The sequence below is a fragment of the Rhinoderma darwinii genome, chromosome 2, assembly GCF_050947455.1.
Source record: "Rhinoderma darwinii isolate aRhiDar2 chromosome 2, aRhiDar2.hap1, whole genome shotgun sequence".
Lineage (NCBI taxonomy): Eukaryota > Metazoa > Chordata > Amphibia > Anura > Rhinodermatidae > Rhinoderma > Rhinoderma darwinii.
In genome coordinates, this window is record NC_134688.1 from 84,864,294 (window position 1) to 84,885,415 (window position 21,122).

General features: G+C 42.1%; 1 protein-coding gene across 2 annotated transcripts in view; it reads right to left on the reverse strand.

Moving 5' to 3' along the window:
• Positions 1–21,122, reverse strand: part of MAP3K12 (mitogen-activated protein kinase kinase kinase 12) — a 110,212-nt gene that overhangs the window by 54,811 nt on the left and 34,279 nt on the right. The window contains exon 1 of one of the 2 annotated variants that reach the window (XM_075851862.1): positions 1,692–2,754. The exons of the other annotated variant lie outside the window; for it this stretch is intronic. The gene's annotated coding sequence lies outside the window, so the exon portion shown is untranslated. Of the gene's footprint in view, positions 1–1,691; positions 2,755–21,122 lie in introns of those variants that run through there. 2 annotated transcript variants of the gene reach the window in all.

Sequence of the window (21,122 nt, forward strand, 5' to 3'; positions counted from 1 at the left end):
TTGAATAACACCAGCAATGCATGACACTAGAACATTAGACATGTTCTTGGATGCACAGCCCTTCCTAAATTCACATATATGCCAAATGTGTACAAATCTAGAGTTCATAAATGAGACCTGAAGACAGAGGTGATTGAGATGGCAGTGCAGAATATCTCTACATCTTTGCACCCTTGAATCTGCAGCTGTATTGGATCTACAGGACCCAGTGCTGTGCTGCTCTCCATGGTGCTGAAATCGTCACTACCTCAATGAAGGAGTCAATAAAAAGGGAAAAGCAATAAAAACAGGATTTAGTACAATAGTACCACAACTACATAATAACACAGTGCTGAAATCCTCACTATAGCAATCGAAACCGATTTCACAGTACCTTTTTGCAAATATGTGTCAGCGACCCTGTACAAATCCAATGGCTTCCTCTTCAGGAAACATACACACACTCATATGAGTAGAGTAATGTTCTCAGAACGCCAAGCACCTGCTACCTCCTACTCACTGTGATCCATTCACACGCAGAAATATGCCTGCCATCTGCACAACCCCAGACAGCTGCATCAAGAGGGCTGAGTGTGGGTAACACACACAGGGTGCCCGGGCAGGCTGGGCACTCTGGGCACACTTGTGCTGTATTTTTCCTTAACATAAGTCAAGCAGATAACAACAATAGAACAGCACACATATAATATTGAGAGGTTTATAAAAAGCTAATTACATCACCAGAGGAGTAAATAGTCATACATAAAATATACTCAGATTTTACTGTGGCGCTCTTTCCTAGTTTGTGCTTATGTTTTCTTTATGAATACAGAGAGACATTAATATGAGATTTATATATTAGTATTGACTTCATCACTGACACTAGCTGTTGTAGTGTTACAGAGGAGATCTAATAATGTATGCACATAAGAGGTTTGTCTACTCTAACCTATGTCTATGCAATGCATACTATATGAAGAATTTGTTAGATTGAAAACCACATATAGCCATAGAGGTCATCCTTCATTCTCCAAGGTAAACATGATCCTCATAAAGCATTCTACAATGTGCATTAAACGTTTCCATACTATATAAATTATCAGGTTAGACTAATACACTACATATACAAAGTATTGTTTACAAATGACTTATAGTAAAGCCTGTCCTACACAATGTACACACATGTAATGTAAAGCATAATGTATATTCACTGTTTCTACACCTTACCATTTAGCAGGTACATTATATACACATGTGTTGCCCACAAATTACATTTATTTCATAAAGCCAGTGGTCCACAATTTGCAATGTATATGTGTACACTATATATGTTCCTATGCATGTTTACTGCCTAGTATATAAACAAACAACTACAACCCCTCAATTACATGAGGTCATCACAAGCTTTGCCTCTATTTAAAATATACATATTATTACTATAAATTAGATTATATAACACACACATGTATACAGCATCAATTCTAAGTCAATGTTGATAAACATACAAACCTTATACAGACAATTCAAAACAGACAATTCCCTATGCAAGTTGCACAGCACGTTGTCAGCTCAGGCAGCCTATACATGTATGATGCAATGACTCTACAATACAATCACATACCATAATATACACTAAGCTCCATCACATACCCACTGCATTACCACTGACATCATGGCTCTGCCACACTCATAGGCTGATCACACAGCAGTACCTGATAATCCAGTTGTAGGGACACAGGATCCTTCCCAGTCAGAGCCTTATATCCCTAGTGTAGAGATTGCTTCATCCCTCTGCATGGACACAAACACTGCCCACCCCAAACTGTAGATGTAATCCATTTACCAGCCGCCTCAGGTGCCAAACAATCAAATCCTATGTGATGTGTTTTGTCTTTAGATATGTTATGTACTCCCCTCCTGTATAGTCCATATATGATATGTTCTGCTTTTCCCTAGCTGTGCTCCTTATATGTAGTTTTCCTATGTACAACTATTCTTTACAACCTTCCCTTATAGATCTGCTGTGCTGTTTACTCTGATGGAGCTACTGAAGATGTAGCTGATATGTCATCATGGTATATCAATAGCTGTCAGTACATCGCTGTCTCTCTGCAGGTTGTTTTGTGCATTTTGCTGTGGACTTTCTATATAATTTCTAATGCATGAATTGTCTTCATCTACGTACAGCTGTTTCTCATACTGATCACAGTACTTGGATTACCTTCCAAATACATCCCAGTCAGTGTGACATGTGTGTGTATACAGCACTATGTATGTAGCTTATTTATTGTGCTGTGTCTTAAAGTATCCTACACTTGCACAATAATCTCCAATGTATCACTCACTGCTGTTTATTCTATATACTACTGCCTGTGCTGTGTCTGCAATGTATTGCAGTGTCTATCTGAGTATAAAGCAGCATGTCCAGTAAATCTCCCTGTCCTCAAATGCCCTGCACTCTTACCCCTGGCCTGTGCCATGTACCCAGTTTACCCATCCTGTATGTACATGTAATGTTGTAAAACCTCTATACTGAATGTCTACAATACCTGTTCCTTCTCTGTGGTGTCTTTCCTGTGTGTTCTTCACTCCTTCCTTCTCCTTGTTTTTCCTCACTACCTCCCCCCTTAATATTTGATCAATTGTGCCCCCTCTGTTATCCCTAGAAGCCAATCAGCAGCTCAGTCAGGAGGGAAGTTGCTCTGGGCAGGGAGGCTGTGTCTGGTCCCTGGCTGATATCAGGTTGGCACATCTCTGCTGAAGGTGAAGGAAAGAGAGGCAGCTGTGTCTGCACCCCTCTGACATCACCATGTTACAGGACCGCTGTGTAAGAGGAGGGACCTGGGAGGGGGAGAATGTGGAAGGAGTTTTGGAAGTGGAGAGAGAAGGAGGAGAAAGGGAGATGGAGCCACACACAGGAGAGCTGGGCTGGGAAGGAGGGAGAAGGCTGCGCCCAGCCTACACTACACACAATTTTAGTCCCTCACTAGTGAGGGGTAGGAGGGATTTTTGGACAGGGACTATATTATTGGATGAAGATGCTTATGAAGCCTCCCAACATTATAGAGGGTCACTGAAGGATCACTGTGCAGCAGATCTACATGTTCTCCTAAAGTCTTACATTTACACATTACTAAAAAAAAGTCTGCAGAATCTAAGCAGCACCAAACAGCAATAAATCATATACAAGACATAATATACAGGATGGGATAAGAGCCTGAAAAGGGACATTTCAGGAGGAAAGAGGGACAGAGTGATGTGGGTCAGGGACCCGTCTCTAAGAGGGAGGCATGATGGACATTTTAATAAAAATGATAAGAAATGTGATCAGTGCATTTTTGATTCATATTACCCATGTGTTCCATAAAGAAAACAATTCTTTGTTATCCATGACTGCTGTGTTGAACATTCCTCACAGTCAATTATTGTTTCTGATTCTTCTGTTTGAGGCTGGGTTCACACGACCTATTTTCAGACGTAAACGAGGCGTATTATGCCTCGTTTTACGTCTGAAAATAGGGCTACAATACGTCGGCAAACATCTGCCCATTCATTTGAATGGGTTTGCCGACGTACTGTGCAGACGACCTGTTATTTACGCGTCGTCGTTTGACAGCTGTCAAACGACGACGCGTAAAAATACAGCCTCGTCAAAAGAAGTGCAGGACACTTCTTTGGACGTTTTTGGAGCTGTTTTCTCATAGACTCCAATGAAAACAGCTCCAAAAACGGACGTAAAAAACGCAGCAAAAACGGCGCGAAAAACGCCGCGAAAAATGCGAGTTGGTCAAAAAACGTCTGAAAAGCAGGGTCTGTTTTCCCTTGAAAACAGCTCTGGATTTTCAGACGTTTTTGGTCACTACGTGTGCACATACCCTGATAATGCAGATTTTTTTTTTCTCTTTTCTTATATCGCACCGACATATTCGGCAGCACTGTACAGAAATTATCGTCACATCAATTTCTATTCCTAATGGGGCTTGCAATATGGTTTCTCTATCAAGAGACACTCACTCTAGGGTCAATTCTATAGGAGGTCATTTAAACTATCAGTATGTTTTTGGAGTCTAGGAGAAAACTATAGAACCTTAAGGAAAATCGGGAAGAGCATACAAACTGTGCATGACAAGATTTGGCAACTTAGGGTACTATTACACGGCCTGACATGGGCCTTAAAGCTCTGTAGACACTAGCGTCATGGCTTTGTTCATAAAAGCCACGACAGTTATGATAGACCCGGTGTGTAATGAATTCTAGCAGATCCTAAAGGATCCTATTGTCTAGTAATGGGTCCGTGATGTTTACAATTTTCTTCAGGAAAAACAGCCTATACTATTCTGGCCATCAAAAATGCTCAGAAACCTGATGTCATAGACCTTAACAGCAGTGTGAACAGAGCCTTAGAGTAAAGATCAATTCCAAATTTTGTTAATTCTAATCAAATTTGTCACAATTATCATCAACTAAAAAATGATTGTGTGTGAGTAGGTCCACATGTGAGTTAAAGAGGAGCTGTCACCTCTCCTCACATGTCTATTTTAGTAAATACTTGTAATCTTTATGAAGCAATTCTGGAACATATTTTCTTAGCACTCTATGTTGTGCCGTTCCTCTGTTATTCCTACTAGAAATTTATGAACAAGTTAAAAACTTGCCCTTCCCCTTGTCAAATGGGCGTGACTCTACACAGTCTGAGGCTGTGAACACTGATTGGACAGTGTCAGTCTTTGTAGAGACACACCCCCAACTGGTAATACCCAGTTGTCAATTTATTCATAAGTTCCTCTGAGGAATAACAGAGGAATGTCCCAAAGCCGAGTTCTCAGAAAATATGTTCCAGAATTGTTACATTAAGAAGAATACACACATTAACTATAACAGACATGTCAGGAGAGGTGACAGGTCCTCTTTTATGCTTGCCTTATGCCATCTATACAAGGCACAAAAAATAGTTGTCTGAATTCCATGAGCTCCTTGTGCCTCTGTATAAACGCCTAGAGCAGTCTATGGGCACTACATTACGAAACCACTAAATGCATATACATAGTGGCGTAGCTATAGGGGTCGCAGCAATCGCAGTTGCAACCACAGGACCCCCTGACACCACAAGGACTGACTATATCCTTACCTTTTTTATGCCCTCCCACCTGCACAGCGTGGCGTGCGGCAGCAGATGCATCCTGAAACCCCCTTCACTGTCTCCTATCTGAGGTGTGGAGTAGAGCAGACAGGGGAGTAGACAAGTGTAGCATCTCCCAACTTACTCCACCTTGTATCCTGTACAACTATCTTATAAACAATGGGGAGAATTTATTAAACTTGCATTTCATCGCCAGTCTTAAACAGAACCCTACTAGAGTAAGATACACTAAATTTATCAAGAGGCGCATGCCTCTTCAGAAATTTGGCGCATTTTGGGCTGTCGGTGCGCCACAATCTGAAATCTATGCCAGCTATGAACAATAAACTGCCGCAAACTTCTCCCACAACATAAGCCAAATTAAATGTGGTATAAGGCCGGATTCACACGAGGTCCGCAAAAGGTCCGCAAAAGCTCCGTGTGTCATCAGCATATGATGTGTGGCTGCGTGATTTTCGCGCAGCCGCCATCATTATGACACTCTGTTTTTGTTTGTAAACAGAAAAGCACGTGGTGATTTTCTGTTTTCATTCATAGTTTTGACTACTGTAGCGCGCATCAGGCGCGGCACACGAAAGTGCGTCCGTGTGCCTTGCGTGGTTTTCACGCTCCCATTGACTTCAATGGGTGCGTGATGCGCGAAAAACGGTCAAATATAGGACATTTCGTGAGTTTTACGCAGCGGACATATGCTGATTGAAAATCGCGGACTGTCTGAACGGCCCCATTGACTAACATAGGTCCGTGCGACGCATGTGACTTTCACGCGCGTATCACGGACGTATTATACATTCGTCTGAATAAGCCCTAAGGAAGACAAGTGTCCTACAGGTCATGCCAGATGCACCAAAGCATGCACCACTGTGATAAATTTGGCGCATTTTCTGACTGCCTGGTCTAAGTTTGCCATGACATCATTAGTAAATGTGGACCAATATGTCTTTTTTACGGAATGCTCTCTTATTAGAGTGCATAGTCTGTTTACATGTTGTGGTGCTGTGGGGTGGCATCTGTTGCTGTGGTGCTGCACTTGTGGGGGGACGTAGCCCAGAGCCAAGGAGGATTGGCATAACCTGATAGCATTCGTGCTTTTGGGCCCCTGGGTTGCCCCCTCTGCAGGATCGGTGCTGCGGTGGCGGTGGGCGCCATGCGGTGCTGCAACCGATAGAGTAGGGACCCACTTTGAAAGAGCCGTGAAGTGGCAAGTGGGCTTATACAGTTTGATCAAAATGTTAACAAAGAACCTCATGTTCATGTTTATAAATAATGCCTAGCGGCTCAGATCAACGTATATACTGTGGATTGTGCGGTCCATGTCTAGTTTCTCACAATGCTGATGCTGGAGTGCATAGTCCACTACACTTTCCAATATAATTTATAAAAAGGTATGCCAACACATGCCGGCTAAACGATGCCAAAACAACACGCCAGGCAATGTGTGAACCTAGCCTTACACGAAAAGATATTGGCCCTAATCAGACCAAAAAAGCACCATCATGAACTGTCGGGTATTGCACCTCTTTTAATATTACCTGAATGGGACTGAAATGTAATACCAGACACAACCCATGGACAGCAGTGGCACTGTTCCTGTAAAAAAAAAAATATCATCTCAAACAATACCTTTAAGGTCTTTTTTTAGTTATTAAGGGTTATTGTGAGGAAGCAAAAGGCTTAGTTATCTCAGAATGAACCCACTTTTTTTTAAAGAGGCGAGAGCAGTGTAAACTCGAAAAAAGTCGCGAAGTATTGCACAAAACTGGAGTGCGCCAAAATTAGCTAGAAATCTGCTAGAAAACTGCCGCATATCGCTTACTAAAGCTCCCCCTTAGGCTGCGTTCACACGACCTATTTTCAGACGTAAACGAGGCGTATTATGCCTCGTTTTACGTCTGAAAATAAGGCTACAATACGTCGGCAAACATCTGCCCATTCATTTGAATGGGTTTGCCGACGTACTGTGCAGACAACCTGTCATTTACGCGTCGTCGTTTGACAGCTGTCAAACGACGACGCGTAAAAATACAGCCTCGTCAAAAGAAGTGCAGGACACTTCTTTCAGACTTAATTTGAGCCGTTCTTCATTGAACTCAATGAAGAGCAGCTCAAAATTTACGGCTGTCAGAGAAGCCTCGCAAAATGCGAAGAGGAGGAATTACGGCTGAAACGAGGCAGCTGTTTTCTCTTGAAAACAGTCTGTCTTTTCAGACGTAAATGCCTGCTATCGTGTGCACATACCCTTAACTTTAATTCCTCAACATTTTGAAGATCTTTGTTTGCTGTCAGTAAACAAGAACATTCGTGTTTACAATCTGAGGCCGTAAACTGGTACATAATGGCCTGCTCTCAGCTGAGAAGTGTTTACAAATCTGTTCAGTCTAGGGAGTGCTCTATACGATGGCATCCGTCACCCAAAGGCTAATATGGTATCCATTCAAAGAATATGTTTTTAAACAGATACTACAGGATGGAATAGTGTAGTCTACGATGCCATTCCATACTTCATTTTTTGCAGTGTACTGTAAGGACACTATTTTGGCCTCTGTCTGACTAATGGATTCCTATAAATGTAACGCCGGCAGCGGGTCTCGCTCCCTCCAGCGATCCTTCCTGCGGGTGGCCTGCTCCACTCCCAGGCTGCTGGCATCTTTTGGAGTCCTCTGCTTGTGGCCGCAGTGTCCTTACTGCCTCTTAAAGGGCCAGTGCGAAATTAATAAGTCACTCAACCCATCCCTGTTGCCCTCAGGACTATTTAAGGCACATCTACTATCCACCATGTATCTGAAAAACATTGGAATATTCTTGTTTATATCCTGCGAGCATTCCTGAATGCATCTGATTCTAGTCCGCTGTCGCTATCTGTTGTCAGCCTGTATCCATTTATCCGCTGTCTGCCAGTGTCCAGCTACCTGCCTGTGTCCAACTGTCTGCTATCTGCCTGTATCCAGTCATCTGCTATCCGCCAGTGTCCAGCTATCCCCCATCAGCTTTTATCCAGCTGCCTGCTGTCAGTCTGCCTCCTAACACCGGTGTCAAGCCTGAAGCTTCCACCTATCAAGGTAGAATCTGCCAGTGCCTGTATCCAGACTGTTTGGCCAACAGCTACTCCGGGACCACTTCAAGAGGTAGCGACCTGGTAGCCTCCCCGCAGTGAAGACAAGATCCCTGTATAGGAGAAAGGGTATGTGCACACGTAATGACCAAAAACGTCTGAAAATCCAGAGCTGTTTTCAAGGGAAAACAGACCCTGCTTTTCAGACGTTTTTTGACCAACTCGCATTTTTCGCAGCGTTTTTCGCGCCGTTTTCTACGTCCGTTTTTGGAGCTGTTTTCATTGGAGTCTATGAGAAAACAGCTCCAAAAACGTCCAAAGAAGTGTCCTGCACTTCTTTTGACGAGGCTGTATTTTTACGCGTCGTCGTTTGACAGCTGTCAAACGACGACGCGTAAATAACAGGTCGTCTGCACAGTACGTCGGCAAACCCATTCAAATGAATGGGCAGATGTTTGCCGACGTATTGTAACCCTATTTTCAGACGTAAAACGAGGCATAATACGCCTCGTTTACGTCTGAAAATAGGTTGTGTGAACCCAGCCTTAAAGGAGATATTGGCCAAGAAAACGAGCGCCGATCAACGAGGTAGCTCGTTGCTCGTTTGCTCCTTTCACATGGAGCAATGATCGGTTATGTATGGGGACGAGCGATTGTTATTGCGATCGTTCATCCCCATACATTTCCATGATGTCAGCAGCACATCTCCCTGTTTACACAGTCAAATGTGCTGCCGACCAGCGACCATTTTATTGGCCGCTTAAACGGTATGATCAGCTGATGAACGAGCAAACACTTGTTGATCAGCTGATGCTTTCCCTGTTTACATAGTGCAATGATTGGGAATGAGCGTTTATCTGAACGCTCGTCTTCCCGATCATTGACCACTGTAAAAGGGCCTTAAGGTAAAGGCCAATTGTAAGCCAATTGTAAAGGCAATATCTTTTATCCACATAAATGTTGAGTTTTCACAGAACAGAGGTTGAATACAAATGCAAACTGTATTTAAAAAAAATATATATATTAAAAGAAATCTGCAATAAGGAATTGTAGGTTTCAAAAGTGTTTGAATATACAGTATTCACACAAAAAAAAAAAAACTGTTCAAAAAGTGAAGGTGAAGACAAATTGTAGAGAACGGTTAAAAGAGAATAATAAGGGCATTCAAAAGAAAATGTTCTGCAGCTACAACCCGAAAACGTGCAGCTCATGACATAAACCCATCGACCTCTCCTTCCCTAGACGAGAAAAATAAGCGAATCCATCATCTTGAAGGAGCAAGTACTGTATATATGAATGACCTCTCCTGAACCACAGAAAAATGCAAGTAGTTTCTAAATAAGTTAACCATGTAGTTAGTACTGCTTTGTCTTTCCTCTTTTCCTTTGCTGAAGTGGCGACTTGTAGACTTTAGGAGTCAGTCGGGTAATCCAGAAGCAGTTTGATTCTTTTTTTAGTAGCCAACTTTCATAGTCATCAATAGGAATCGACCCACATGTTATGCACCAGCAGCATTTCTAGGCACATTAGTAACCTGGATCCTGGGATTTTTCTAGCCTTGACCTAAGGTTGAATTTAAACTCTATTCACCCCACATTTGTCGTATACGCAACACATTTAGCTTGGATGTATTGCATACGTCTGCCATAGACAACCATAGCAAAGCACCGTATATTATGCATAATGAAGCAGATTTACTACTGTGTCTGAGTCTAAAAAGTGTTGAAAAATGCAATTTGGAGCAATTTTAATGTTTGCACCTCCCCAGACACTTTTTTTTAAAGTGTCTCAAAGGGTGTGTGGCTTAGAAGAGAACAGTAGTTGTGGCTTATATGGAAAGCGCAGATGACTTAAAATGCGCAAAGGTACAACAAAAATTTGCCAAAAAACTGCCACTAAATTCTGGTGCAAAATAAGCCAAATAAAAGTGATATAAGGAAGAGAAAAGTGTCTTACAGGTCATGCCAGATGCACCAAAGTTATTATACAGCATGCACCACTGTCATAAATTTGGCGCATTTTGTGACTGCCTGGTCTAAGTTTACACTGACATCATTAGTAAATGTGGACCAATATGTCTTTTATTGGAATGCACAGTCCACTACAGTTTCCAATCCAATTTAATAAAAGGTATGCCAACACATACCGCTAAACGATGCCAAAATGACACGGCAGGCATACACATGGTGTGAAGCTAGCCTTGCATGTAAAGATATTGGCCCTAATCAGACCCCAAAAGTACCACTGTTGTCCATAGACTGTGTCAGGTATTGCATCTTAGTCTCTTTTTACTTGAATGGGACTAAGATGAACTGCCAGACACAGCCCATGGACAGCAGTGGCACTGTTCCTGGAAAATAAAAGCCGACCTTTTTTTAACATCTTAGACAATCTCGTTAAAGGGGTTGTCCATTACCGGACAACTGATGACCTATCCACCTGATTGGTCATCAGTATATGATCTGTGGGAGTCCGACACCCTGATCCTGCATCGATCAGATGCTCCGGTGGCCTGCGGGAACCAGCTGTCATTGCACTGTATGCAATGCACGGAGCCGGAAGCAGTTGGCTCCGTACATTGCATAGCGGCCATGCTGAAGAGCTGCAGCTCTTCTCCTATTAACTGCAGCTCGGCCGCTATTCCGCGAGCGGAGCCATCTGCTTTAGGCATGGACGCCCGGTGCCCAGAGGCACTAGACCAGCTGATCAGTGCGGGGTCTGGGTGTCGGACCTCCGCATATCATACACTGATAACCTAATGGCACTTAACAGCTGCGTGTATCATCAGTGTATGATGAGCGGCTGCGAGATTTTCTCGCAGCCGCCATCATTTTGACACTCCTTTTGCATGTTTGTAAACAGAAAAGCACGTGGTGCTTTTCTGTTTACATTCAGAGAATGACAGCTGTTGAGCGAACCACGCAGTTCGCACGGAAGTGCTTCCGTGCGACCTGTGTGGTTTTCACGCACCCATTGACTTCAATGGGTGCGTGATGCGCAAAAAATGGGGAAATGTATGTATCGGATGTATATCACGGTCATGTAAATGATGCCTCACTGTGCCAAAATTGCATGGAATTCTCTTCTGTACTTCTAGGCTTCACTTTTAATGAAATAATATGGGCAGCATTTCATAGTTTCAAAATGAGACTCTGTGCATGTGTTATAGCACATGTGTGCACAAACACCAACGCAAAAGGACAATAATAGAAACCCCAGTGATAAAGGTGTGACTTGCGCACTAATCAATTAGGATCCCAGCATGCTTTAGGTCATGAATAAATATGCTGCACAGGTCTAGTTAGGAGGCTCATCTGTAGCTGGAATTAGACACTATCTGTCATGAATGTAAATAAAGCAGCCTTATAACAATGTACTTATACCAGTGGTATCCAACCTGGGGCTCCCCACAATACAAAACCACAACCCCAAGCATGTCCTGACAGTCGCAAATGGTTGCATATAAATACAGAATATGGGATCAGTACGGTGGTGGCAGGAGTCCTCTAAGGACCAGTGCCGTACTATTACGGCGCTCTGATCACTCGGTCATTGTGCCTGCGCGGTCAGCAGCAGGACCACTACTGTAATACAGAGATATGGTCCTGCTGCAACCGCTGGGATCAGCGATAATGCCGATCCTGGCAGTTTAGCCCCCTATATGTTTTTTTCTATTTGCACTCCCTCCCAAACTTTTTTTTATAAAAGCTAATTAAAAAAATTATACATACCCCAAAAGCATGGCATTCAAAAAAAAAAATACAACTTTCCTTGCAAAAAAACAAGCCCTACTACATCGACAGAAAAATAAAAAAGCTGGAATGCCACTATGTGAAAATGTTTGCCAATCTGGAACTATGATTCAATTTGGCAAAGAACACTTCAAACATAGACATGATTCTTGCACGAAGCACACTTTAGGCTCTTTTGCACGGGTCAATGATAGGGGAAACGAGCGTTCATATGAACACTATCCCGATCATCCCCTGCTCTCTTGCTCTCATCACTTTTTAAAAAAGTGGGAAGATTTTAGTGAAAGGGGGAGTAGCCACCCATGGACCGATGCATTTTCTATAAATTTATCTATGCCAGCTTCTTTTATTCAGTGGCACAGAGACAGCCGAAGATGCGACAAATTTATGAAAAGGCGCTCGCTCACCCCTGGCGAAGCTGTACTAGGAGGCAGCGATATGCATGCTGTAGATTGCAGGTCGCAGTTCTTACGGGTCATGTATATTGTTGCTCACATATAGCAAGAACTTTTTAAAATTATTTATTTATTTTTTGGTACATTTTTTTGCAAATGATCCTGGTCCATCTTTTTATTGGGAACTTGTATGGTACTCATGATGTCACATTGTTAAGGCACAGATTTGCCGCAGGTGTTCAGATCAAGCACTTCAGTTCTTTTGCACTTTTTACATTGTACAAATGTTATTAACTTAGAGCTATTACTGAGCTACCTACTATTCCTCTTTGATTTTGCGATTTGATATTATTATACACATATTACTGGAAATGGAGATTTGTTTGGTATCATTATAGCCGCTAATGTATAGTTCATACATTGTCGACCCATGTGTATGGTTGACACTTTATTATGGGTGATTTCTGCAGCGACTCCTGTTATATATTGTATGGACCTGGTTTTTGTGTCTTGTTTAAGATGTGTTTAACTATATCTGTATCTAATAAAATTTGTATTTTCACTGTTTATGGTTGTGCCCTTTGTCATAATGGGCTTTCTGTCCATTTAATGTAACCTGTATTCTTTGCACATTTGCAGCACCCCAAGTTAAGTATCTCATATCTAGCGGTGCCGAACATCACCGTTTCAAAAACCTCTTAATAAATTTGTCTAATCTCACTCCAACTTGATTTTTATTAGGACTGGCATCTCCCCCTTGGAGTGGTAAGCGATTGACTGTGCGAAAGTCGGGGGAGAGGCGGGAGACCTCCATAAACATAAGATTGTCTTTTATCATATGTGTATGGCCAACTTAAGATCACATTATAAAACAGAAGTATTCTTATGTGTTAAGTAATGCAGCTATGTCTACAGTATTTGATGTTATTGTGAAGTTATCATGAAACAACATGGCATCACTGTACTTTTAATACTTTTGCTCTCTTTTATGTCCTAGGAGTTTTTGGGCTCTGTCAAGTATCAGGGCTTGGGTGCAACTGCACCCTTTGCACCACCGATATTCGTGCCCATTCCTGTACCTAGATTTGCATTTTGAGCTTTTTGTGTCACACTGGAATTATCATTACTGTACCATCTCCCATATAAGAAATGCTGAATAATAAGCAAAGTGCAACATGTATCTAAGCAACACATGAACTATAAAGACTTAGCTTCTGGGCGATGCATTATGTGGTTGTGTGTGAATAGATATGAGAGATGCGTAATCTCTTAGCAATGAAACAAGGACACATTTGTTCAAGGTACCATGAGAGTAGGATCTGTGCAAGATGGGTCATCGGGGGTGACGGAGCTTAAAGAGGCTCTGTCACCAGATTTTGCAACCCCTATCTCCTATTGCAGCAGATCGGCGCTGCAATGTAGATTACAGTAACGTTTTGGTTTTTTTAAAACGAGCATTTTTGGCCAAGTTATGACCATTTTTATATTTATGCAAATGAGGCTTTCTAAAGTACAACTGGGCGTGTTTAACGTTAAAGTACAACTGGGCGTGTATTGTGTATGTACATCTGGGCGTTTTTACTTCTTTTACTAGCTGGGCGTTGTGAATAGAAGTGTATGATGCTGACGAATCAGCATCATCCACTTCTCTTCATTACCACCCAGCTTCTGGCAGTGCACAGACACACAGCGTGTTCTCGAGAGATCACGCTGTGACGTCACTTCCTGCCCCAGGTCCTGCATCGTGTCGGACGAGCGAGGACACATCGGCACCAGAGGCTACAGTTGATTCTGCAGCAGCATCAGCGTTTGCAGGTAAGTAGCTACATCGACTTACCTGCAAACGCCGATGCTGCTGCAGAATCAAATGTAGCCTCTGGTGCCGATGTGTCCTCGCTCGTCCGACACGATGCAGGACCTGGGGCAGGAAGTGAGTGACGTCACAGCGTGATCTCTCGAGAAAACGCTGTGTGTCTGTGCACTGCCAGAAGCTGGGTGGTAACGAAGAGAAGTGGATGATGCTGATTCGTCAGCATCATACACTCCCATTCACAACGCCCAGCTAGTAAAAGAAGTAAACACGCCCAGATGTACGCACATAATACACGCCCAGTTGTACTTTAACTTTAAACACGCCCAGTTGTACTTTAGAAAGCCTCATTTGCATAAATATAAAAATGGTCATAACTTGGCCAAAAATGCTCGTTTTAAAAAATAAAAAAAACGTTACTCTTATCTACATTGCAGCGCCTATCTGCTGCAATACGAGATAGAGGTTGCAAAATCTGGTGACGGAGCCTCTTTAAATGCAATTAAATGGTAATGAAACTTTTTTTTTAAAATGTTATTACAATTATTTTCACATATGATAAAATTAAAAAGAAACATGATAGTAGACATATGGAAATAAAGACCTTCCTTCCCAAGGTTACCTAGAAAAGGGAAAGAACTGGTTGGTCCATTAAATTTGGTCAGAACTTGATGTTCTCTATATGGCAGATGTTTTTTTACTTTTGATGTAAAGGGATTACAATACAATTTTTCCTAAATTTGACTCTGCAGGATTTAATATGTAGTGATGAAACCATTCATAGGAATACTGTGCGCCCAGTGGGCCCTTTATTAGGTAAACCTGTACTCCTTATCGCAAATATCTCATCAAAAAATGATGTGGCACTAACATCATGCCAGGTACCACTTCTCTCAGCTATGCCCAAAAAAGTGAAGCCACAATTGGTGCAGGTTTATTGACACTGGACCACATGGTAACGCATCGCTTGCTATGATGAATCGCGATATCCGCTACACCATGCAGATCTTAGAAACAGAATTTGTTGCAAGCCATATAAATCCACGGATCCATCCTGATAAAGGATGGTGGTGGTGTAATGGTGTGGGGAATGTTTTCTTGGCAGACATTAGGTTCTTAATATCAATTCAGCATTGCATTAATGCCATATATACTCGAGTATTACTGATGACCATGTACTTCCCTTTATGGCCTTAGTCGACTAGTATTGTAATGGCTATATATGACCGGATAATGTACTGACAGATCTGTAGCGACTGCTACTAAGTCAGCATTAACCAGAATCCAGAGGAAATGTTTTCAGCAACTTCTTGAATACTGGCTACACCATAAGCTTTTTTGTGGCAAAGAAGCACCTACCAAGTACTTGAAAGGCGCAAAGAGGCTTGTAAATGTAGACTAAGAAAGTAAGAACCATCCTGGACATAGAGAAGTGCACCGTTGACAATTGGAAATTCTAGCTCTTCACTATAGTTTGATAACGAGAAAAATTATGTTGTCTGGTTTTTTTTTCTTGCAGCCTCGTGATGCCCATTTATTTATTCAACAACATATTACATCCATTGACATAACTTCCATAGGGGCAGGCCACGTAAGCGCTCATTCACATCTGCATTCCAGGTTTCGATGTTCTGCTCTGTCATAGGTGCAGAACAACAAGAATACTGGAAGCTCGGGATCTGTTGCATGACAGAAACAAACGGCGCCCGATGGAACCCATTGACTTTAATGGGTTCCGTCATTTTGCCGGACATAATAGCAAAACATTATGCGCTATTTTGTCTGACAAAAACAACAAAATTTGTGATGAAAGCCCCTAATGGAACCTCCGACGCTGAAGTGAACAGTCCCCAACTTTTATGGAGGTTTGTAAGGGGGAAAAGGCCTAGCACTGAACATTGGCCTCTGCTTTTCCTACACAAAGTCAAAATGTTTGTTTGCAGTTTACTGCAACAGTAAAAATCCATTGGCTCCCCCTAGTTGTGGCTGCATGCATCTAAAATGTTATCATGTAACTGACTGAAGGAAATCGAATTTGAATCCTCAGTGCCTATATAGATATGATTTTATATATAAATTAATATATATATATATATATATATATATATAAACACACATACACAATCGTGGACAAAATTGTTGGTGCCCTTCCATTAAAGAAGGAAAAACCCACAATGGTCACTGAAATAACTTGAAACTGGCAAAAGTAATAATACATATTAATTTACAGACATTGCTTTTGAATTGTGGTTCAAGAGAAATATTTAAATAAAAAACAATGAAATTGGCTTGGACAAAAATGATGGTCCCCTTAACTTAATATTTTGTTGCACAACCTTTTAAGGCAATCACTGCAAACAAACGATTTTTGTAACTCTCAATGACACGTCTGCCCCTGTCCACAGGTATTTTGGCCCACTCCTCATGAGCAAACTGCTCCAGGTGTCTCTCAGGTTTGCAAGGTGCCTTCTCCAGACTGCATGTCTCAGCTCCTTCCACAGATGTTCAATAGGATTTAGATCAGGGCTCATAGAATCCACTACAGAATATTCCAATGCTTTGCTCTTAGCCCTTCTTGGATGTTTTAGCTGCGTGTTTTGGGTCATTATCCTGTTGGAGGACCCATGATCTGGGACTGAGACCAAGTGGATTATATATATATATACTCAATCAGAACAGAATTTTGGAGTTCAAATGCTGGTCATTATTCTTAATAAAATAGTAGTACTCTGAATTTCAAGCCAGTGGGGGATGGGGTCCATTATGAGTATTGCTCTGGGGCTCTATGATTGCTGTATACAGTTTTCGTTACATACTACCTTTATTTATGTCTCTTGGACAAGTATACGATTTCACAAGGTTAGACAGCTTGAATGGATAGAGCTATGAACATGTGGTCTTGTCTTCTCCTCCTATTTGGGCCATAGGACTTTCTCCTGATGTAAATGCAATGAATGTATTTGGTTGGAATACCCCTAAAACTGGCACTTCTGGGCCAAAAAAAAACTTTGGGTCATTGTTTCCTAAGTATATTACAAAATTAGCAGGTTTTTCTAATTTGTGTAACTAAAAGATGCAGCTAAGATAGTGGGTTGACCGGCACACACTCCTTGAAATTTTAACCATCTTCTTGGCCTGCTATACATAAAGCATGAACTAATCCTCAAACAATCAAACAGGACTTCAGTTGGCCCTGTGGCACACATACAAGCTGCATCTTATAGATGTTTCCTTATTTTATAAAGGTCTATTATTGTGACAGATCGTCTTTAAGCTACAGTACAGCTCATTATGGGAAGCTGAACTACATATGTAAACTATTAGTCTAATCGATCTCAAGAAGTTCTGTAATTCTGTTTTGCAATTAATTGTCAATGGAATCAATTACAGAACTGATTTAATAGTAGATTATAAACCAATTTATTCATAACTGACAAAGTAGCCACTGAATTTTCTCATCCATAACACTGTACTATATAGCAGCATGGTATAACTCTATTTAATGATAATAACGTGGCTTTGATCTTTATTTCAGAGACAAGTATGGTCTTTGCCCTTCAGTTTAGAGCAGCATGCCCTCTCTGCCTAAGGACATACTGGATTAGATCTTATTTAACGTTCATTGTAGATTAAGCCTGTGAGATGAATGTGTGGCAGGTACATGGAATTAGTAATAATTGGATTGCATATGTTACTCGATTGAACCGTAATTTATAAATTGAGTGAAAATGAATTAAAGATTTTGTCCAGGTTTCACCCGAAAAATAAATGCTTTTAATAAACCCAGCGTTTATCTAACTCTTGCCAGCTTTTTAATATACGAGAAAACAAGGTCTTACATCCTGTTACCCTGTGCCATGGGTGGACTGATCAATCAGCAGTGACTAAGGGGGCAAAAGCTTTCCCGTTCTTCCCTATACAATCCCTATCTTTAATTTAACTGGCAAATATCAAATAGCTTAAAGGGGTTGTCGCATGAAGACAACCCATTTAAAAAAATAATCCGGCACGGCAATATGATCGCTGTGGGTATGTCTTCTCTACTCCCAAGCTGTTAACAGCCACACATTTCCACACGACTTCTACACATTTCGACACACATGTAGCACTACTTGACGGCCATTCATATGAAATGTAATGCATAGTACGACAGAGCGGCTCTCTGTTCTGGCACATAGAGGGGGTCCCGAGTGGGGTCCACCCTTTATGACTTTCATATGCCCTATTAGGACATATGGACTTGGGTTCTTGCTGTGAGACAAGCCCTTTAAGGCTACGTTCAGACATAGTAGAATTTTTTCACTATGCTACAATTTATCATGGATTCTGCTGCAGCGGATTTCACTCTTTGCATTGTAAATCTGCCACAAAAATCTGCCACAAATCTGTAACATATTAGGCATGTTGTGGATTTTAAAAGTCACTACATGGCCTAAAATGCTGAATTTTATCTCCTACGTGTGCATGGGGTTTTGAAAACCTAATTTACTAACATTGTTCTGTAAATTGTCATGGATTAGCAGAATCTGTACCAGAAATTTGCTACAATGCCCCAGATCTTGTTAGTGGACTTAAAGAGGATCTGTCACCAGTTTATTAATTCCCTATCTCCGAACTAATCTAATAGGCGCTATGATGCGGATAACTACAGTGTGATTTGTTTTAAAAAAAAAATTATGATTTTAAAAGTTATGAGCATTTTTCTAAATATGTAAATGTGGCTCTAATAGCCAAATAGGAGGTGACACTTTCTTTTCACTCTGGGCGGTGTAATGTTTTCTGTATGACGCTGTCCAATCAGCATACAGCTTCTCCCCCTTCCCTGCCCAGCAACACAGCGTGATCATATAGTATACAGCTTCCATTCCCGACTGTGTATTCAACTTGCGATATCTCTGGTTGTGTCACAACTAGAACTGCGATCCTGGTGTCATATGAAAGATTAGAATCTTCTCTTTCATATGCCACCAGAACCATAATATGGGTGTTTGAAGTGGCCCCCTTCCCTCCAGTCCCTGTCTCTCTCACACTGTGTGAAGCAGCTTCATGCTGATAGGACAGCGTCAGAGGCTGTGAGGTTGCTCCACCTCAGGAGAATCGCTGGTGTTACTTCCCAGTTGTCTAATAAAGGCTCATTTACATATTTAGAAAAAGCTCCTAACTTTTAAAATAACAAAAGTTTTGGGACACAATTTTCGCTATCAGTGTGAAAGCGCCTATTAGATTAACTAGCAGATTGGGCATTACTAAACTAGTGACAGATCCTCTTTAAGACCCTATTACACGGGCCAATGATCGGGCAAACAAGCGTTCATCAGAACGCTCATTCCCGATCATTGCCCTGTGTAATAAGGGCAACGATCAGCCAATGAACAACCAAATGCTCATTCATCGGCTGATGTGCTTTTTTATGCAGAATTGAAAATCATCGTTGTCGGCAACACATCTTGCTGTGTAATCAGGGAGATGCGCTGCCGACTTGATGAAAATGTATGGGGACGAGCGATCGGAGTAAAGAGCGCATGTCCCTATGCATAACCAATCATTGCTCCATGTGATAGGAGCATACATAGTTAGTACGGTTGAAAAAAGACACATGCCCATCAAGTGACCATTAGCATACGAGTGCCGATCAATGAGCTGTCTCGTTGATCTGCGCTCGTTTACATGGCCCATGTTGGGCCATGTAATAGTACCCTTAGACATTCACATGGTTGAATGGCTGAGCATCTCACATTAGGCAACATGCTAGGTGAGATGACATTGCTATTGTCACGTAGGGTTCGTGGACCCACTTGGCCGTACCGCCTTGGCGGTATGGCAGCTGGCCAACAGGGCGCAGATTAAAGTCTATAGTTCATATAGGGTACCTGTGGCAGCTCGGACAGTAGCATGGCAGGCTCGGCTGGGACTAGGCAGCAGACAGCCGTCAGGCGTGGTATACAGCACAGCATGACTTTGGCTCAGCACGGCACTCGACCAGGATAGCACGGGATACAGGTCACAGGATCAGGAACAGGAACACTGGAAAACACTAGGAGACCATCGCATAGACAAACTTAGGGTACGTCAACAACGCTCAGGCATAGAAGCAAGGGGCTGAACCCCTCTTATAGTCCAGGGCACTCATGGGCTGATAGTCCATTAAAGTCCGGTGCGCGTGCTGCCCCTTTAAGAACGGGCACGAGCGTGCGCGCGCACCCTACGGGATCCGGCCGAGGTGAGTGGAAGCGAGCGCTGGAGTCTCCTGAGGAGGAGATTGGGACCAGCGCCCGCTGACCCATGGCTGCGGCCGTCAGGGGGATAGTGAACCTGACGGCCCACAGCCATGGACATGACAGCTATCTTCATCCTGGATGTCTTGGGATATTTCCATTTATCCTGTACAATGAATTACAAGGACCTTGGGTTTACATTTAGCCAGGGCAACGCTGCATGCACTTTTGATGTGTCCCCATGTTTTTGTAGCTTTCCTCCCATGATTCTAGTTTCCTAGAATGAAACTGAACCTATTGTGTATGGCATGCATTTTTGTCTTGAATCCCTCTAGACCAATCTGAGTGCATTATCTGTACAGTGTTATGTAATATGCTGCCACTATATAAATAATGGACAGCATTGCATCATGGTCCTAGATCAGACCTACAAAAATGCTGATGTTGATAGAAAACATTCATTATAAACACCTCTTTCGGTGCGTTACACCATAAACTCTACATTGAAGAGCCTAGAACCAAGGATAACGCAATGTACTCATATAATCTGTTCATTTGTGGATGTAAACACCTGAAAGATATATAAAACCGTTCTCTGAACAGCAGCTATCTTTGTAGGCGGCTTGAATTAGATGAATGTGATTGGTTTGAGTGGTGTGTAGAGCTCTATCTCCTGTGGGACATGTTGTCTCCTGGCTTCTTTCCTGTAGGTCACATGATTGCCTAAAAGCAAATGCACGGGAATATTATGGGATAGAGCACGCTGCGGCGTTGCCGGG